General features: G+C 39.0%; 1 pseudogene; it reads left to right on the plus strand.

Moving 5' to 3' along the window:
* The first annotated feature begins 437 nt into the window (after positions 1–437).
* LOC138160937 (prefoldin subunit 1 pseudogene) overlaps positions 438–19,266 on the plus strand; it is a 30,237-nt pseudogene continuing 11,408 nt past the window's right edge.

Raw genomic sequence — 19,266 nt, forward strand, 5'->3', positions numbered from 1 at the left:
GCTGCAGAAATGGATGTGTGTTGGTGGCACTAAGTTGTGGCCCCCCAGAGGGCAGCGCAGACCCACCCCCTGTCATCCATGCCTGACCCCACCTTGATTATGCCTTTTACTCTTGTTCTCCCAAGCTTCACCCTGGCTCTATTTTACAACCTGTTAACACCCACCTCGCGCCTCTCTCTTGTTCTCAGTGTTTTCCGCTTTCATTCTCCAAAGACTGTTGTATCCCATGTCTTGAAGCTGCACAGCAACTGGCAGAAAGGTAGCATTAAAAAAAATCGATTGGTCTTTGTTTCTAGGAGAAGGCCAGGGTCGTTGTGAAATTCTGCAGCTTTCTGAAGGCAGTTCAGTCTGTTCTTCTCTTTAATTCTGGGCCATGCTTGTGTCTATTTGTGCTGCCTGTTCAATGTACACACACTGATGGTCATCCATCCAACTGCATGGTGTTGCATGGGCCATCGGTGCCGTTCAGTCCTTTGGCTTTTCCTGTGGGAGTGATCAGGACAAAGCCTCTGAGCGGTGACGCATCACTCCCAGGAACCTCAGAAATGTTCCTGTGCTGGAGAATGAATGAACGAAAAAGCATTATTGCTGGAGATATGCAGAGAAAAGTAAGAAGCCTCTGCTCTCAGGCTCAAACTGCTATCCACTATTTATCTGTATTTATCCATACTATTTTCCATAAATAGACTTTTTATTTATTCTTTCTATATTTATGCTGTCTGTATTCTGATATGCAATTGTCCCTCCCTACTCTACCAGAATGAAGCTTTTGTTGAAGAGGGATTTTTTTCCTTCTTTGTACCTCTATTGCTGGCAACTTGTCAGGTGCCTGGCATATAGTATGTGCTTAATACATATTTGATTGGTCAAATTTCTCCCTGGGATATTTTCTAATATCATGCATGAAGGATGCCTTACAAGAACGTAGTAAGGCTATGTTTCTTTTTTCTTTCTTTTTTTTAAAGAGCCAGTGTATAATAATAAACCCATTCTTAAAAGAAAATCAGAGAACAGGTTTAAGAAGAATTAGAAGAATTTTGAGCAATAATGTAGTCCACTATTCTCATTTTACATTTGGGGAAACTGAGACCCAAAGAGATTAAGTGACTTCCCTGTGGTCATACAAGTAGAAAGTGGCAGAACCAGGATATGAACCCAAGTGTTCTGATACTAAATCCAGTGCCCTTTCTGCTGTACCAACATGGTGGTCAAACTGGTTGTTGGCATTATGGAGACAAAATAACTTCTTTGAAGACCAAATTGTTCATTTTTCCTATTGACTTTTTGTGGCCTAGGTATTCACATGGTCAAATGTGAAACAAGGTAAAGCAGGCATGCTTTTGTCATGTACATCATTCTAGTGTATTGTATTAATTTTTTAATCCATCCCTGAAGAATGGCTTCTCCTTCTGAATGAACCCTAGGTAATTGCTTTATAAGCTCGTTGCTTATACACATATCCTCCCGTGTGTAGAGAGAATGGAAGACAGAAGCAGGGACTACGAAGAGGAAATCTTTTTGGATTAAAAGAATCCAGATACTTCAATTTCTTCCTGCTGTCCAGTCTAAAAGTTGTGTCTGAAGGGTGCCAATCAGAGGGTTGAAAACTGGAAAAATGCAGCCAATTATAAGGACACTTTACCCACATTTCAGAGGGGTGTAGATAAAAGATCATATGTCCTCCATCTGAATTCAAAGAGTCAGCATTGCACATTATTTACAATGTGGTGAGTGGCAAATTTGATCTGCTTACATTCTTATTTGGCCTAACAATATTAAAACAGGATGACTGGTTCCTCTTGCTAGGGGGCACATGACATGCTTTGCGAGGATAATTGTAATGACTGACAGATGTCATTGAAATGACTTTTGACCCTTCCACTTTCGGGACTAGGTTTCATAAGACATACTTATTTAGCTCTTAAATGCCAGTAAATATGGCAGCATTTTCAATGATTTACCTGACTAAATGAAGGGGCAGGATGGGGTATGGATAAAGTGGTGGGCTTGGAAACAGGAACACGGGTTTGGATCTCACCTCTGAGACATATTTCGCTGTGGGACCCCAGGCAAGTCACTTAGCCTCTTGGTGTCCCAGGCATTTCTCTAAGACTCTAAGTTATTTACGTCAGTGGAGTTCATTTCCACAGCAGGAGTTTTATATACTTATGAAATCACAAGCCTAGATACCCCAAATACAGTTATTATGCTACTCTGTGACCGCTTGCTTTTTAAGCACTGTCAGGGTAGCTGGCTAGGCCTAAGTGAAACAGGAAAGAAGAAAACCAAATATAGTAAGTTTTACATTTTAAATTAGAAATCTCAGAATAGAAAAGATCATTACCTTTATTGTGCTGCTATCAAGTCCTCCTAGACTTTTTTTTTAAGTTAGTCTAAGATAGGCAGCCTTTCTGAAACGGATTTTAGGGATCATCTCATTCAATTCCATTATTTTTCAGATGAGGAAACTGAAGCCCAGACAGGTGAGATGACTTGTCTAAGGTCGCACAGCTAGCTAGTCGCAGAGAGGCCCCTGGCCCATTTGCCTGCCCTTCTCCTTGGGAGGTATGGACATAACCATCTGCACATGGCTTCCCATTCTCTGCTAAATACTTTGAGGCTGGTTGTGGTTGCCAGATGTGTGACCTTTACAGTACAGCTTTCTGGATCACCTCTTCTGCCTGAAGGCTCTTAGCTCTTGATGTCATTCCCTAAGCCTGCTGTAGGGTTGAGCTGCCAAGAGACAGCCAGCATCAATGATCTAAGGCTGGGGGTACACCACTGTGATGGTTGCTATGTAACATGTGTGATGGGGGAATTTCGGTGGCTGGAATTGTATGCCTTTTTAAGTAGGCTCCTAAGAAAGCCCTGTCCCTTTTCCAAACTTGTTCAAATCTGGCGACCTTGATTCCTCTCATTCTTGGCCTTCTACCTTCATCTTTTTTCTCTCCCCCTCCAACCAAACCCTTTCTTTCCCAAAGTGATTTTGATGCTCATCATGCCTGAACATTGTTTTGAATAATGAACAATGTCATCCTCTTCCTCTCACTTCCTCAATCCCGTGCTTTAAATAACTCCCAGCTTCAAAAACCAGCCTTAACCCCAAATCACTCTGGTGCCAGACCAAGCTCTGCTTGGTCCCTGTTTAGGTCCTGATTAACTCAGATTGAATGTAAATAACAATTGTTTCTGTCTTGGCCAGAAACCCTGACGGTCTTCCCCTCCCAGATCTATTTTTTAAAGATGCCATTCATTGCTTCATTTTTTATTAAGCCTTAATAACTGAATGGGCGCTGCCTCAGTCAAACTGAGACCTGTTAAAGAACTTAGCTTGAAAAGGTCAAGGTCCCACACTGCATCCTGGGCCATCTCCAGTTATTCTGATCCATATTTGGCCACTGGACCAAGATGGCTCTAGAAGAAAGAGTGAGGCTGGTGACTTTGCACTGCCCTCCCTCACTTAAATCCAACTCATGTGCATGTCATGGCATCACCTCCATGATGTCATGGTCCTCTTACAGAACGAAGGACAAGCAGCAACAGCAACAGCAGAAATAGCTAAAGCTCATACAGTGTTTTAAGATTTGCAAAGGACTTTATTTATATCACTCATTTGATCCTTTTTGAGGAAGTCCTCAGGCCTTCCATGCTCACTCCACTCCTTTCCTGAATCTCTAGAGTTCTCCACCTTGGCTCTCCATGGGTGCCTTCTTCTCCCCCCCTTTTGTGGCTTTCGTGTGTGTGTGTGTATGTGTGTGTGTTACTTTCTCCTATTAGAATGTAATTCCCCTGAAGGCAGAGATTATCTATAATTTTTCTTGCATTTTTATTCCTAGCATTTAGCACAGTGCCTGGTGCATAAGAAGTGCTTAATAAATAGCTGTTAATTTGACTTGATGCTCACACAGCCCTGTGAGGTAGGTGCTGTTATAATCTCCATTTTACAGATAAGAAAACTGGGCTGAGAGAGGTAAAGTGAATTGCCTTGGTAAGTATATGAAGCAGAAAAAAGCTCAGGTCTGACTTCCAAGTCCAGAGTTCTATCCATTATGTCCCCTAGATGCCTTCTGAGTCTGTGCTTCATCTAAACCCACTCCAGCTCTTGTAGTCCGATGGGCCTCAGAATGAGTTCTAGGAATCATCAGATCTAGGAAGAGTTGTTTTCTATTCCTAAATAGAACCTCAAGGTTCCCCAAGGGCACTTCCTGAGTCTGCAAAGGCAGAGTCTGTGACCTCTTTAGAGGAGAGAGCTTGGACTCCTAGGGAAGGCTTACATACAGTTTCCATGTGGACCTGAAGTGTGATCTGAAGTCTGAGTGATCTGAAACTTACATGATGAGTCAGTTTTGCTTGATACAGGAGGATTCATTATAATCTCCATCCACAATTTACTGGCTACATTGTGGTGTGTGGCAATGTATTCATGTCATTATTAACAATCTTCTGATATTATCTTGATAGACATAGACAAGCATGAAGAATACAAAGTCCAGAAAGCATATTTTGTTTTATAAATGTCATTTATATAAATATTTATTTGAAAATATGCTCATTACTTATGCCATGATTTGTCTAGGGTTGGGTGCAGAGATATGAGAAAATCCCAAACTCAACTTACAAAGCCAGTGCTAACTTTCAAAAAATTTGGTTAAATTCTGGGCACTGGTTCAATATCATCATTCCTTTCTTTTGATCAGAGGTATTCCTTTCTTCCCTTAGTTGTTTGTATTAGTGTGCTTTCTTACCAATTGAAAAGTTTTCAAAGATATATAGAATCATATAATCTTGGAGTTGCCAAGCATCTTAAAAGTGATCTGCTCCAATCCATACCAGAAGCAAGAAACTGTTCAACAATTTCTCCCAAATGGTTAAACACATTGCAGTACATGAATGTAATGGAATATTATTGTGCTATAAGAAATAATGAATGTAATCAATACAGAGAAACATGGAAAGATCTTCATGAACTGATGCAGAGAGAAGTAAGCAGAGCCAAGGAACAACATATGACTGAAACAATGTATATGGAAAGAATGGTCATGAAAAAAAATCAGTATTTCAAAATTACAAAGAATAAGAATTGCTCAAAAGAAGAGTTAAGAGGACACATCTCCACTCAATCTCTTTATAGGAGTGGGAGGTCTGCGTATTGTACACTATAATTTCAGACTTTTGTATGTATTGATCAGTGAAACTGATTGTTTTACTTTTTTTGTCTTAAAAATTCTACTTGTAGGGCAGTTAGGTGGTGCAGTAAATAGAGCACTGGCCCTGGAGTCAGGAGGACCTGAGTTCAAATCTGACCTCAGACACTTAACACTTACAAGCTGTATGACTTTGGGCAAGTAGCTTGACCCCAATTACCCTGCCTTCCCCCCTCCAAAAAGACAAAAGAAAAATTAAAAAATTAAAAAAAAAAAACCTTCTACTTGTTATATGGTATGGTTTTCTGGGAGAAAGAAAGGGAGCAGGTTTTGAGGTAAATGATGATAATATACCCCCCAATAAATCAATTAAAACTTATAAAAATTAAAAGTGTACATATATGTGTATATACACATATAATTGTGCATACATGCATGCGCACACCACACAGATATAGATGTACAAACATACATGTGCAGTGTGCATACACATATATACATGTCCTTACACACTACACATATATACACAATGCAGCATTCATATATTCATATGTATGTCACACAGGCACGATGTGTATACATGCACACACATAGCAGACATATATACACATACACATGCACATACAGTCATCTGGCTTCTGCTAGAAGACTTTGAATAAGGAATCTTCCTCACAATACCCTTCCCAAGCAGCCCATTCCATTTGGAGGCAGATCTAATCATTAGACACTTATTAATTTTTAACATCAATTTGAAAGATTCCTCAGCAACTTCTACTTATTGTTCCTCTAGGGTCTTTTTCTTTCATCCCCCTCCCTTGATCAAAGAGAAATAAGTTTAATCCTTGCTCTATGTAATGGCCCTTCAACTATCTGAAGGCAATTGTCACATCCTTCCTTAGATTAATTCTTCTTCAGGCAAAGCTTCTGCATATTCCCGCTAATTGTTATATGGCGCAGTCTTGAGTCTTCCCACCTTGTGACCACGGCACAATTTGTTGTATTTCAAACTTGACTTTACAGTAGCAACATTACCCTGCTTGTCTGTCCCCTCTTAAATTTCCTTCTGCTCTGCTCTCTTTTGTTGACTTTGAAATAATTTGTTGACGCTCCTTTCTTTTGGCTCTTTCTTTGCTCTTTAGCATCACTATTGCTACTTAACTCTCCATCCACATTGCCACAAAAATCCTCCCATGACAAATAAGTATAATTACACAAAACAAATCCACACATTGGCCATGTCTGAAAATATATGACCAACTCTGTGCCTCTAGTCCATGGAATCTCTGCGAAGAGGTGGGAAGCAAGTTCCATTACAAGTCTCCTGGAGTCATTATTGGTCATTATAGTATTCAGAGTTAAATATTTCACAATTGTTTGGTTTCCTTTTTCTTTTTCTGCTTACTTCATTCTGCATCAGTTCATCTAAGTCTTCCCACATTTCCTGAACAGATCCTTTTCATAATTTCTTATGGTATAATAATATTGCATTAGTCATATTTCATAATTTGTTCAGCCATTCCCCAGTGCATAGACCCACACTTTACTTCTAATTCTTTGCTACAACAAAAAAGTGGTTTTTTTTTTTTTTAAAAATAAATGCCTTCATACATATGGATTATTTCTCTCTTTCTTTTATATCTTAAGGTCATAAACCTGGCAGTGGTATCATTGGTCAAAGCATATGGACTGTTTAGTGACTATTAGGGTATAGTTCCACATAGTCCTTCAGAATGGTTGCACCACTTTGTAACCTCACCAAAATATATTATTGTGGATGTTTTCCCACATTCCTTCCAATGATCATAATTTTCCCCTTTTTATATATAAGGAAGAGGGATGGGGCCCCATGTGCAAAGTAAGGCTCCAAGTGTTGTAGGTCAAATGGAGGCAGAATAGGCATGTCTAACCTCCCCCTCCCCCAGTTCTCCAAGGGAGACTTTCATTCCTTCTAGGAGAGGAAGCAGGGGGGTCGGGGTCAGAGGTCACCACTCTGATCATCTTAGAGAGAGAGAGGAAACCAGAACAGAAGTATATTGATCTGCTCCATTAAATATTGTTTTTAATAAAGATTTGAGGTAACTTTTGATTGCTTTGCCACTTGTGGGGGGAAAAGACTCCAAATTCTATACCCAAGGCTTGACCTCTTCCTCCCCTAATACCAGTTCCACGATGAACATCCACAAAGAATAGCAAAGAAACCCAGTTATATTATAGCAAATTATAGCAAAACAAAAACCAGAGATGGTAGACAGACGAGAATATATAACAGAAAATACATAGTGAAGAAGCTCTCCCACTGGGAGCAAGTAGAACTCAGTTCAACCAAGAGAGAGTGTCCTGGTATCATCCAAGAGAACACCCCCCAGTCTCCAGAGCAGCAATGGGAATAGGGGGCATGATGGAGACTACCTGCTCCTCTCATGACTTCCCAAAGTCTTTTCCTTAAGTAACCTAAAGTTAAATTGTCCTCTTTCATCTCTCAAAGATGGAAGCCAGAAGCACCCAGATGATGATTTCCCAAAGAGGGAATGACTGAGAACTGAAGGTCTCACTTCTGGTCAACTCCACCCTGTCCCTCACACAGGGAAGATTATTCTTCTCCACCAATAAGGAGAGTGTTTCATACCAATGAGCCTTGGGACAAAGGTGACATATAATCTTTGCCAATCTTGATTTGTGTGATGGGAAACCTCAAAACTGTTTTAATTTTCTTTTCTCTTGGAGTAATTTGAAATATTTTATCATATCCTTTGGTCAAGTATCTATTGGGGAATGAACCTCATTCCTATATATTTATATCAATTACCTATATGTCTTAGATATCAATTATGTATTAGAATATTTGCAGCAAAGATTTCCTCCAATTAACTGCTTCATTTTAGCTGCACTGATTTTGTTCATGCAAAAACTTTTCAACTTTATATAAATGAAGTAGTCTGTTTTATTTTTTAAGATCATCTCTGAGTGGTTTCATGAAGAATTCTATTACCGTTCTCTTTTAAATTTAATTATGTGACCTTTTATTTTGAGTTTATTGTGGCATATTGAATGAGATATTGATCTAAATATATATTTATTTAATATATTTATATATATTTTATATATAATCAACATATATATATGTTGATTTATGCCAAGCTGCTTTCTAGTAGTTCCAACAATTTTTGTTGAATTGGGAGTACTTAATAGTATCTTGGTAGCTGTTTCTGAATTTATCAAACAATGAACTTTTTCAGGCTCTTTCTTACTTAATATGTTCCTTTATCATTTCATTTTTAAGCATTAGCAAATAGTTTTGATGATTATTGCTTTACAGCCTATTCTGAGATCTGTTAATGAAAGGCCCCCTTAATTTGTACTAATTTTTAGTATTTCACTTAACATTTTTGCCTTTTGCTCTTTTAGATGAATTTTGTTATCATTTTGTCTCCTGGTCATTTCTGTCTTAAAAGTCCTCAATTGGTTTATTGATATGGCACTAAATTCATTAATTAATTTAGGCAGTATCATAATTTTCATCATTTTGACTTGGCCCAACCATGAACAGTTAATTTCTCCCCAATTATTTGTCTTTTATTTCTGTAGAATTTTGTAGTTCTAAATGTGTCTTGGTAGGTTGACTCTTAAATATTTTATGCATTTTATAGTTATTTTAAATGTTCTTTTATTTTTTTTTAAGCAATTGGGGTTAAGTAACTTGCTCAAGGTTACACGGCCAGTTATTTCTGGGTGTGGTCCTGAGTGTCTGAGCCCGGGAGTTGATCTCCAGGTCGTCCCAACACTGGAACCGGTGCTCTTACTCGCTGAGCCACCTGGCCGCCCCTAAGCAATTGGGGTTAAGTAACTTGCTCAAGGTTACACGGCCAGGTGTTTCAGGGTGGGTGCTGAGTGTCTGAGCCCGGGATTCGATCTCCAGGTCTTCTCAACACTGGAGCCGGTGCTCTTACTTGCTGTGCTACCTGGCCACCCCCCATTTTATATTCAACATGGTTCTAGAAATACTAGATGTAGCAAGCTTAAAACAAAAAAAGAAAGTGATAGAATAAGCCTAGAAAGAGAGGAAGAAAAACATCTCTTTTTTTCAGGTAATATGAGAATATTAGAGATAAGTTAAATAATTATTAACCAGTAAAATGGCAGGATATAAAAACAAACCCACAAACTATTAGCTTTTCTGTATATTAATAATGAAATTCAGCAGGTAAAGGTAGAAAAAGAATTTCATTCAAAATAACTATAAAATGGGGGGCGGCCAGGTAGCACAGCAAGTAAGAGCTCTCTTCATTCTTTTCCTGTCTTTCTGAATGCTTCTTCTTAGTTGCCTTTATTTGCTGATCATCCACATCTTGCACCCTAATTGCGGGCATTCTCCAAGGTTCTATCCAAGGACTCCCGATCTTATCCTTCTATAACCTCCATGCAAATGACTACATATGTATACAAACTGCCCCCCCACACACACACACCCACTTACATTGGTGATTGAATCTAAGGGGAGAGACTGGGGACCTATGTCTATAGCTATATATCTATGTCATCATGTGTATATAGTTGCTTAATGGACATTTCAATATCCTAGAGACCCCTCAACTCAACATATCCAAATTGAATCATCATGTGTCCCCTTAAACCCTCCTTTCTTCCAAACTTCTCTCATTCTGTCAAAGGCACCATTATCCTTCCAGTCTCCCATGTTCATAATATTGGCATTATCTTCTCCTTGCTCTTCCTTACCACATTTAGCCAACCATTGGTCAAATCGTGCTGTTTTCATCTCTACCATGTCTCCTTTATGACCCCTTCTCTCCACTCACAGAGGTTCTTCTTTAGCTCAGGCCCTCATCAAATCTCACCTAGATTATTGCAAAAGCATCTTAATTGCTCTCCCTGCCTCTCCCTACTCCAGGCGGTTCTACACACTGCTGCCAAAGTAATTTTCCCAAAGCACAGATCTGACGATATGACTCCCCTACTCAAATACCTCCAGTGGTTCCTAATGCTTCTAGAATAAAATATAATCTTTTCTGTATCTCTTTTAAAGACTTTCATAGCCTGACCACCACCGATCCTTCCAACTTTACTGGATATTACTCTTTCTCCCACACTCTACGATCCAACCCAACTGACTTTCTCTTTCTCACATTTGACATTCCATCTCCAGTTTCAGTGCCTTGCACTGGACAGCCCACATGCCTAGAATTCACTACCTACTCAGCTCCACATTGTAGATTCTCTTTCTTCTATTAAAATGCAGTTCAAATACTATGTCCTACATGAGGCTTGCCTCCCCTCTGCACTCCCTCCCAGTGCTTTCCCTCTCAAATTACCTCATAATTGGTTGCTTAAAAAAAAAAATATATATATATATATATATATACACATGTACATGTTTATTTATAGTCTGAATTATTGGATATATATTAGGCTATTCTTATATATTGGCTATACATACTTATATGTACAATTATCTCCCCTTTTTGAACATGAGCTTCTTATGAAGAGATGGTTTCTTTCTTTGTATCTCATTCCTACCTAGTTTCTACTTGCCAAAGTGGCCCTTCAACTCCTAGCTCAACCTTGTTCTACAAAAGTTTGAGATGAGGACTCCCTATACTGCCACCATTCCCTGACACCTTTGAAGTAAAAGTTTTCTCATCCTCTAATATGGGAAAACTTCATGACTCTCCCCAAGAAAACCAGAAGTTTCCAGATAAAATATGCCAGTATGCTCTGTATGGTTCCTAGACTTTTAGCCCAGACTGGTCTCTGGAAAGAGTAACAATTATTCATATACACGCAATACTTTAAGGTTTGCAAAGTGTTTTACATATCATATCATTTAATCCTCATATTAACCCTATATAATAGGTGCTATTATTATCTCCGATTTACAGATAAGGAACCTCGAGCTGATAGGTTGAAGGACTTTCTTAGTATTACACAGCTTGGATTTGAATGCAGGACTTCCTTCCTGATTGCAGGTCCAATGTTCTTTCTATTGCATCACTGAGCTCCCTCTAGATTAGCATGACCCATCCAGGAGGACTGAATATCTCTCAAGTTATTTGTTATTCTTTATTTCCTTAAGGAACATTTTCTCATAAAAGATAGGTATATATTAGGCTATTCCTGGTATTCTCTCCCTCATCACAGCCTCTAAGATGTCATGGTCCCTAGACTAACCAGTTACTCCTAATTGATCAGAGTCTGTTCCACAATAGTAGTATCTGCATTCAATTCTTCCTCTTCATTCGGAAACATGAAATGTGAACTGGATTTTGAAAAGTCTAGAAAAGAATTCTAGAGCTCCAAAGGGCTCTTAGAGATCATCTGGTCTAATTTTATTTTGCTGATGAAAAAACAGATCCAGAGGCATTTGTTCAGGCTCATACTGTTAACTGGTGATAGAACTGGCAGCAAACCAAAATCTCCTGAGTCCTAGTACAGAGGGCTTCATGCTAAGCCATGCTGTCTCTAACCGCAATATTGGTGCACTGTCTGGGTGTCCTGAAATGAACCAGACCCGCAGGCTGACTGAAAAGGCTCCTGAGCTCTTAAAGACACCCTGGAGTTCACCAAGTCTCTTTTGGACTAGTGATAACATTGGAATAGTCCACTCCTGAATTGACTCCTGATGAATGATGATGGCCTCAGCCCACCCCAGACTAGATAGATCTTCTTGTCCACAATGCATGGTGTTTAGCTGGATCCGCGCCAGCCCTAAGCATACAGCAGCTGAGTGCCTGTTACACTCGTTCTATTCATCTCCATTCTGGCTGACATCTGAGTCTCTTTCTTTGTGCTGCTGTTGATTTTGTTTGGGGCTTTGCAAAGATATTTTCCGCCATATTTGTGTGTTTGTGTGAGTTTGTGTGCATGAACTCTTGTGAAAGATGAATCAAAATCAGACACCGAATTGTAATCAATCATTTAGCTCCAAGAGGGAGATTTCGTGTCCCACAGCTGACTTGGTTGTTTTCCTTGCAGCGAAGAACTGAACCCTATTGTGGTGACAGAGGGCCTCATCTGAATGGAATTCTAGTAAAACTAAGTCTGGAAGAGAAATATCTCTTTAGCAAAGACATGAATATAATTCATATCTATAAAATCTTATAGGGAGTCAATTAACAAATGGGAATAATTAAGGCAGTAATGACTTGGTTCCCTAACCCAAAAAAGAGAATGACATAATGCCACTCTGTTCTTTGTTATTTAATTCATCACATACCAGTTCTTAGAGTGCTGCTTATTTCATAATATCTGAGTCTCACAATTAAAATGAGATATCTCCCCTGAAGCCTGGGTCTAACTATTTAAGTACATTTTAATAAAATTAAATAAATGAAAAAAATACAGGAGACTCTTTTTGAAACCACCACCACAACAATTTAAACATATTCATTGCTCTCTATTTGCAAACCGGTAGGAGAGACTTTTTATTTGCACCGTATTCCTCAGTAAGTAAGAATAGTTGGATTATATATTAGATGGCTGACCCTGTCCTCCGAGATTCTGGTTCAATCAACCAAATAGATGGAGATAGGGTTAATACACCAAGGATCCAGCATCATGATGGTTACAGTCAATAACTGAAGAATGAATTTGGTATTTTATCAAGACCTCTTTCATGGACATGTACGGCTTTCACATGGAATCCCACATTCCATGCGTCTTGTGAATTTGAAATCTTTTAGCTTTGCCAATAGTCTATCTTGGTGAATTCGTTCAAACAATTCACCCCTTTATAGGGCTTTCTTTGGGGAAGGGGGGAAAGGAATGTACAGTTTTTAAACTTGCTCAAATACTTACATGGTACTCCACTGGATCTTTGGTTTTACTGACATATGTATTCCCGCCGATGATGAAGATTCAAAACCCATCCATGCCTCGCTATTCTATGCAACTATGATGACTATGAAGGTCCACCTAATATCCTGAAATTTCCTACTGTTTCTGGACATCATGAGGACATTAGTGGAGCACACGAGCTACCCGGTTACCTCATCCTCTTGTCACACGCCAGCCCTTCTTTGTCATTCCTACCTTCCTGGGATGACATCGCTTACTTTGCTTCTTCATAATGAATAAATCAGTGAGAATCTTTTAAGTAAAGGATACACTGTCCACAGTAATGAGGATGTAGTCATTATCATCATCTTGCTGGGGGTGATTGTAGTAGTGATGATATTAGGTCACGGGGGAAAGCCTGATGGCTGTTAGCTGATTGCATGGTCAGCATTGTAAGAGGAACAATGGCAAATTAAAAGATGTCCGGAGGAAAGCAGCCAAGATGAGATGGCTCCTGATGTTATGGAATATGAGCAGTGGCTGAAGGACCCAGAGAGCTTTAGTTTGGAACAGAGAAGACTTAAGAGAGTTGTCTTTGAGTATTTGAAGTAATTCTCTAGAAAAGGATTAGATATTCTATGTCGTTACAGAGAGAAGAGCAATGGCCAACAGATGGATGATGGACAGATTTTACTTCATCGTAAGGAAGAACTTCCTGACAATTGGAGTATCTAGAACTCTAGGAGACTGTCTTATGACACAGAGAATGCCTAGCCATTGAGAGTGTATAATCTGGATAGCTGGATAGTGGCACAGTGAGGAGAGCACTGGCCCTGGAGTCAGGAGGACCTGAGTTCAAATTCAGCCTCAGACACTTGACACACTTACTAGCTGTGTGACCTTGGGCAAGTCACTTGACCCCAATTGCCCTGCCCTCCCCCTTCCAAAAAAGAAAGTGTGTAATCAGAACTTTTCATTGATGTTTTAAAGATGATTCTTGCTTCAGGGCAGAAGGGAAAAGATTGGACTAAAGAACCACTGATTTCTTTTACTTCTCTAAGATTCTCAATTCTAAGTTTCAAGTTTCTTTGTAAAGCCTCAAAGAGAGTGATCGGGTTATTTCCTTCTCTTGTATCTCTTATAAAATCTAGTTCAATTCTTGGGCACATGGTAGGTTCTCATGAATGCTTGTTGAGTAAAGAATGAGTGGCTTAGGGGCGGCCAGGTAGCACAGCGAGTAAGAGCACCGGCCCCAGTGTCTGGATGACCTGGGATTGAATCCTGGCTCAGACACTTAGAACCCACCAAGAAAGACCTGGCCGTGTAACCTTGAGCAAGTTACTTAACCCCAATTGCTTTAAAAAAAAATGAGTGGTTTAATTTAGTACATATGCTTATATTCTCCATTTTATTGGGGCAAAGGATCAAGATGAACCTTTCCTTTCTAGTTAAGCTTCAGTTATTGAAAACTACTGAATCCCATGTAATGGGAGAACTCAAAATTTTTTATTAAAATTCAAAGAACAAGAATGTATCTAAATATTCATTAGATTAGGAGACAGAAATTTTCCATACAACTTTTCTATTTCTTTATCTATGACATTATAAATGCTACTTTTCTTTGGCCAGAAGTATCAAAACACAAGCAAATGAAATGGAGTGAAATTATTTGTTCTTCCATTCAGGAATGCAGCAGCTCTGTTGGAGTGCCTACTTTGTACAAGTCTCTGACCTAAAGCAATTGAGAATTCGGTAAAACAGTAAGACATTTACTCAAAGAATACAGTTCAAATCAATGTGATAAATGGCAAAAGAAAGGTAGAAACACAGTGATAAACGAGTTTAGGAGAAAAAGAGACTTTTTACCACTGAGGCTGTCAAAGAGATTTTCTTAGAGGAAAGGCTCTAAGTATCACAAAGTGCTTATTTTACTTGTGTGATAACATCACGACTCCATGATTCTTTAGAGTGCTTGTCTGTGGAAGTCATGCCTGTGTTCTGTGATCCACTGTCCTTTCACTACCCTAATTTGACTCATCTTGGACTCATTTTCCCAATAGCTTCCTATTATAACCAGGGGTATGCTGGGGCCAGCTTGTGCCAGCCTGAAAGAAGTGATAAGTAAAAATTTCAGTGTGAATACATGTCAGAAATCAGCAAATGCTTATCAACTCAGGGTTTAATTTATTGCTGATTTTGTCTAGACTTAAGAAAGTGATGTTAATAATGTAAATTTAATTTTAAATTGTGTCATTTGTATATTTCCTTCCCCTTTTCCCCCTGGAAGCTGATTGTTGAACATTTATTTATAGATACTTACTTCCCTGATTATTACCATCTCTAACACTCATTAACCCAACACATAATGCTCCTGACCAGCAAAGTCTTTTTGAAGGCTAATGTCTTGGCTTGTCCCTGGAAGAAGAGTCCAGTAAATGCTACTTTGTTTACTCTGTTGATTTTTTTCCCCTCACATCCCCCATTTACTCTACCTTTCCTATTGTCATAGAGAGCAATAGCATCCTCCCAGTGCCTCAGGCTTACAGACTAGAAGTTACCTTGGATTCTTCATTGCCTCCACTCTGGTACAAGGCTTCATCACCTCATGCCTGTATTATTGTAATATTCTTCTGTGGTGTCCACCTGCCTCAAGTCTCTCCTCATTCTAACCCATTCTCCATTAGGTCTCTAAATTGATTTTCCTAAAACACAGGTCCAATTATGTCACTCCCTTATGTAATAAATGGCAGTAGTTTCCTATTGCTTCCTGGAGCAAATGCAAAATGCTCTGTTTGGCATTTAAAGCCCTTCATGACTTATCCCTTTCCTACCTTTCCAGTCTTCTTTCCTTAGTCGTCAATTCAATGACACTGGACTCCCCATCTCTGGGCTCCAGGCATTTTCTCTAACTTTCCCCATGCCTGGAATTTTCTCCCTCTTCCACTCTTACTGGCTTCCTTTAAGTTCCAAATGAAATCCCATCCTCTGCAGGGAGCCTTTCCCAACTCTTCTTGGTTCTTGTGCCTTCCCTCTGTTGTGCCTATTTTGTACCCAGTGTTTAGCACAGTGCTAAGCATATAGTAGACATTTAATAAATGCTTGTCTATTGATTCTATAAAAAAGAAGTTAAGCTAGAACGTATCTAGTTTATAACATGTTACTTGTTACATTTGCTTCATTTGAGATTTACGTTGATAAACATATTTAGCCCCTCTATTAATATCCCCCTTTGACACCTCACCATGAAATGGAGGGAATCTTGGGCTCTCAAAGGTTGTTCCAGGAATATCAGTTCTTCTAGGTCCTTCCAAAATGCAGATGTCAAATATAGGACTAAGGGATGTCTGTCATTTGAGTGCATGGGCTCATGACCAGTAGAGCCTATTGAGTCAGAAGCTTGATGATATCCACCATGACCACTCTGGCCTGCCAGTGCTGGTTAGGGACAGGAAGTGTGAGCAGTTGTAATAAAGAGATCAAAGTGGTGCAGGCTTAAGTTGAGTCATATAAACTGCATTCACTGTATTTGGGTTTTCTAAACTTAAAGATCTTTTTAAGTCTTCACCTTTCCCCCATAGAGTCTCTCTCTTTCCTTTAAGATGAAACCCAGTCATTACCTTCTATGTCAAACCTTTCCTGATCTCCCCACCTACTAGGGCCCTCCCTGCAAGTTACTGTACATGTAACCACTTTGTATATGCTTGTAGTTATTCATTTTATTTTATATCATATGTGTTTACATATAAATTTGTCTATGCAAGTTCTTTGTGAAAATAATGGTTTCTTTTTTTGTACTTATATCCTCAAAACAAAACAAAACAAAACAATAAGCTGGGGGAAGATCCATTCTGCCTGGGCCCAAGAAGATAAGGCCAGATTTTGAAAAAGAATATCTGTGAACCAAAATCTAGGAAGATTCGTACCAGGACATCTGTGGATAAGTGAGATCCAAGGATTGAGTCTATTGGAAAGACATGTTGTTAGGCAGAAAGTCAGGAATGGAAGACGTCAATCAACCGATAAGCATTTATTAAGCACCTGTTATGTACCTTGCTCCAAGTAAACTTCTTTTTATTAATTATTGGAAAAACTAACAGCTTTTTTCCAGTCTTGGACTTGATGCACAAGACTGTCTTGGTCATGCCCAGCTTACAACAGCAACTTCCTAATAACTGTAATTATCCAAAAATGAAATGGTTTCCTCATAAGGTAGTTGTTTGCCAAGAGAGTATTTGCTTGGTATTTTGTTGCAGAGATTTTTGTTTAAGTATTAGTTAATCTGATGCCCTCTGAAGTCCCCTTTAATGCTGATTTTGATAGATAATACTGAATTTAGCTTACAATGCACAGAAGTCATCTCATAACTTCAAAGAAAATTAGAGAAAATGTTGCTTGCATTTTTCCTTTGTGTGGACTTCAAGAGAAGCCATCATCATATGCCGATTATAAACACACTGGTCCATTGAAATCTTTTTGGATACTGACTTGTTTGGAGAAGATGATTAAAGTTCTTTCCAGTTTTAAATTATGATTCTATGAATAGCTTTTCTATGACTCCCATCTTTGTGTCATCTGCAAATTTGATAAGTGTGCCATCTATGCTTTTATCCAAGTTGCCTCAGTCAGACTGAAAACTCAGAAAGACCTTAGCTTAAAAAGGTTACATCTCCCACTGCATCCAGGGCCATCTCCAGCCGTCCTGATCTATATCTCACCACTGGGCCCAGATGGCTCCAGAGGAGAGAGGGAGGATGGTGACCTTGCATAGCCCTCCCTCACTTAAATCCAAGTCACTTGCAAGTCATGGCATCATCTTTCTGGTGTCATGGTCCTCTTTGAGAACAAAAGACAAACCACACAACACAACAAATAACACAAGAAATAGGTCAAACACTCCTGACACAATTCACAAGAGACCTCCTTATAACCAAATAAAGCACAGCAAAGTTTAGTAGAGATATATTTTATGATATGAATCACTGATATTATGCTTTAAGATGTTGCTACTTGCATAAGAGGAGTCATGATCATATCATGGTATACTCAAATAAATTGTGTGATAATTAAAAAGGATAGAGTATTTCTATGGACTATGTCATACTGAGAAGTCTATCTAGAGATGGAATCAAAGACAGTGGTGAGGGCAGTGTGTGGAAGGGAGGGAAAGGAGTACATCCAATGAGAGATGGGAAATGGAATAAAAGAATTCAGACACAGAGTAGTCAGTCATAGCTGAAATCAAGGACACCAAAGCAAAGTATCCAATAAGTGGCCAAAGTGGAAAAGAGAAATAAAAGTTTAAAAATCAAAAATCAAAAGTTCAGGGGAGTCCCTCACAACGGGTTTAAAATACGGTTTTTCCTCATGTTGGTGGCCTAATTTACATAGCCAACAATTTTGTCATCTGCTGTCTTTTATGACCAAGGACTACCCTCACCAACCAAGCCCTCCATAATCTTTTGCACCTGCTAGCAGTGGGACCTAGACACATGGTAATTAGACATAAATGGTTAGTAGTTCATATAAATTACTGTAATTAGTAATTACTGTAATTGGTCCTCATATAGGCAAACCAAGCATTTTCTTAGGTCAGCTGGGTGTGTGTGTGGTGGTGGTGGGGGGGGTGATGAAGAGTGAAACCTGGGAGAGTAGAAAGCAGCGCTAAAGGAAGCTCTTTGAAAGGCCCTTACATCTGAGTATATAAATTTACTTTAATGTGACTTAGGTGACTGATCAAATGTTTGATTTAGTTGCACAATCAGATCCAAAGAAATTCTAAATATGTAGTCTGTGCATGTTGGATTTTGTAAAAAAACAAAAGCAAAAACCCTACTGCTTCCTACCCCCTTACCCATTCACTTCCATGTTAGATTGGCAGTTTGTGGCAATTATGATGACTATCCCTAAAAAGTACTATATAGCTCCTTACCTTAGAAGTAATGTGGCATATTGGGGGGAAAATATCTGGATCTGGAGAGAACCTGGTTTCAAATTGTGGCTGTCACTTACTGTTTTTGTGACTTCAGGCAAATCAATTTGTAAAAGTATGCCCCTTTCATCTCTAAATCAAAGATAGAATTTTCCCATGACCACTGGTTGAAAGTATGAGATTCTACAACTCTGTAATCAAGGATGTGATTTCTACTCTCTTTTCAGGGAAGACAGGATGAGATCTTAGGTATTGCCTTTACCTGGAATTCTCCATCTAATTCCTGATGTTTTCAAAACAAATCAGTTTCATTTGCCCAGGTATACCTAGTGTTTGCAACTAAACTCTAATGAAACATAGCCCAGAGAAGCTGAAACCATAAACTTCTTGAGATTCCCAGTCTTA

The sequence above is a fragment of the Petaurus breviceps genome, unplaced genomic scaffold (genome assembly GCF_028583685.1).
Source record: "Petaurus breviceps papuanus isolate PSGF00001 unplaced genomic scaffold, PetGlider_PUasm1.0 183, whole genome shotgun sequence".
Lineage (NCBI taxonomy): Eukaryota > Metazoa > Chordata > Mammalia > Diprotodontia > Petauridae > Petaurus > Petaurus breviceps.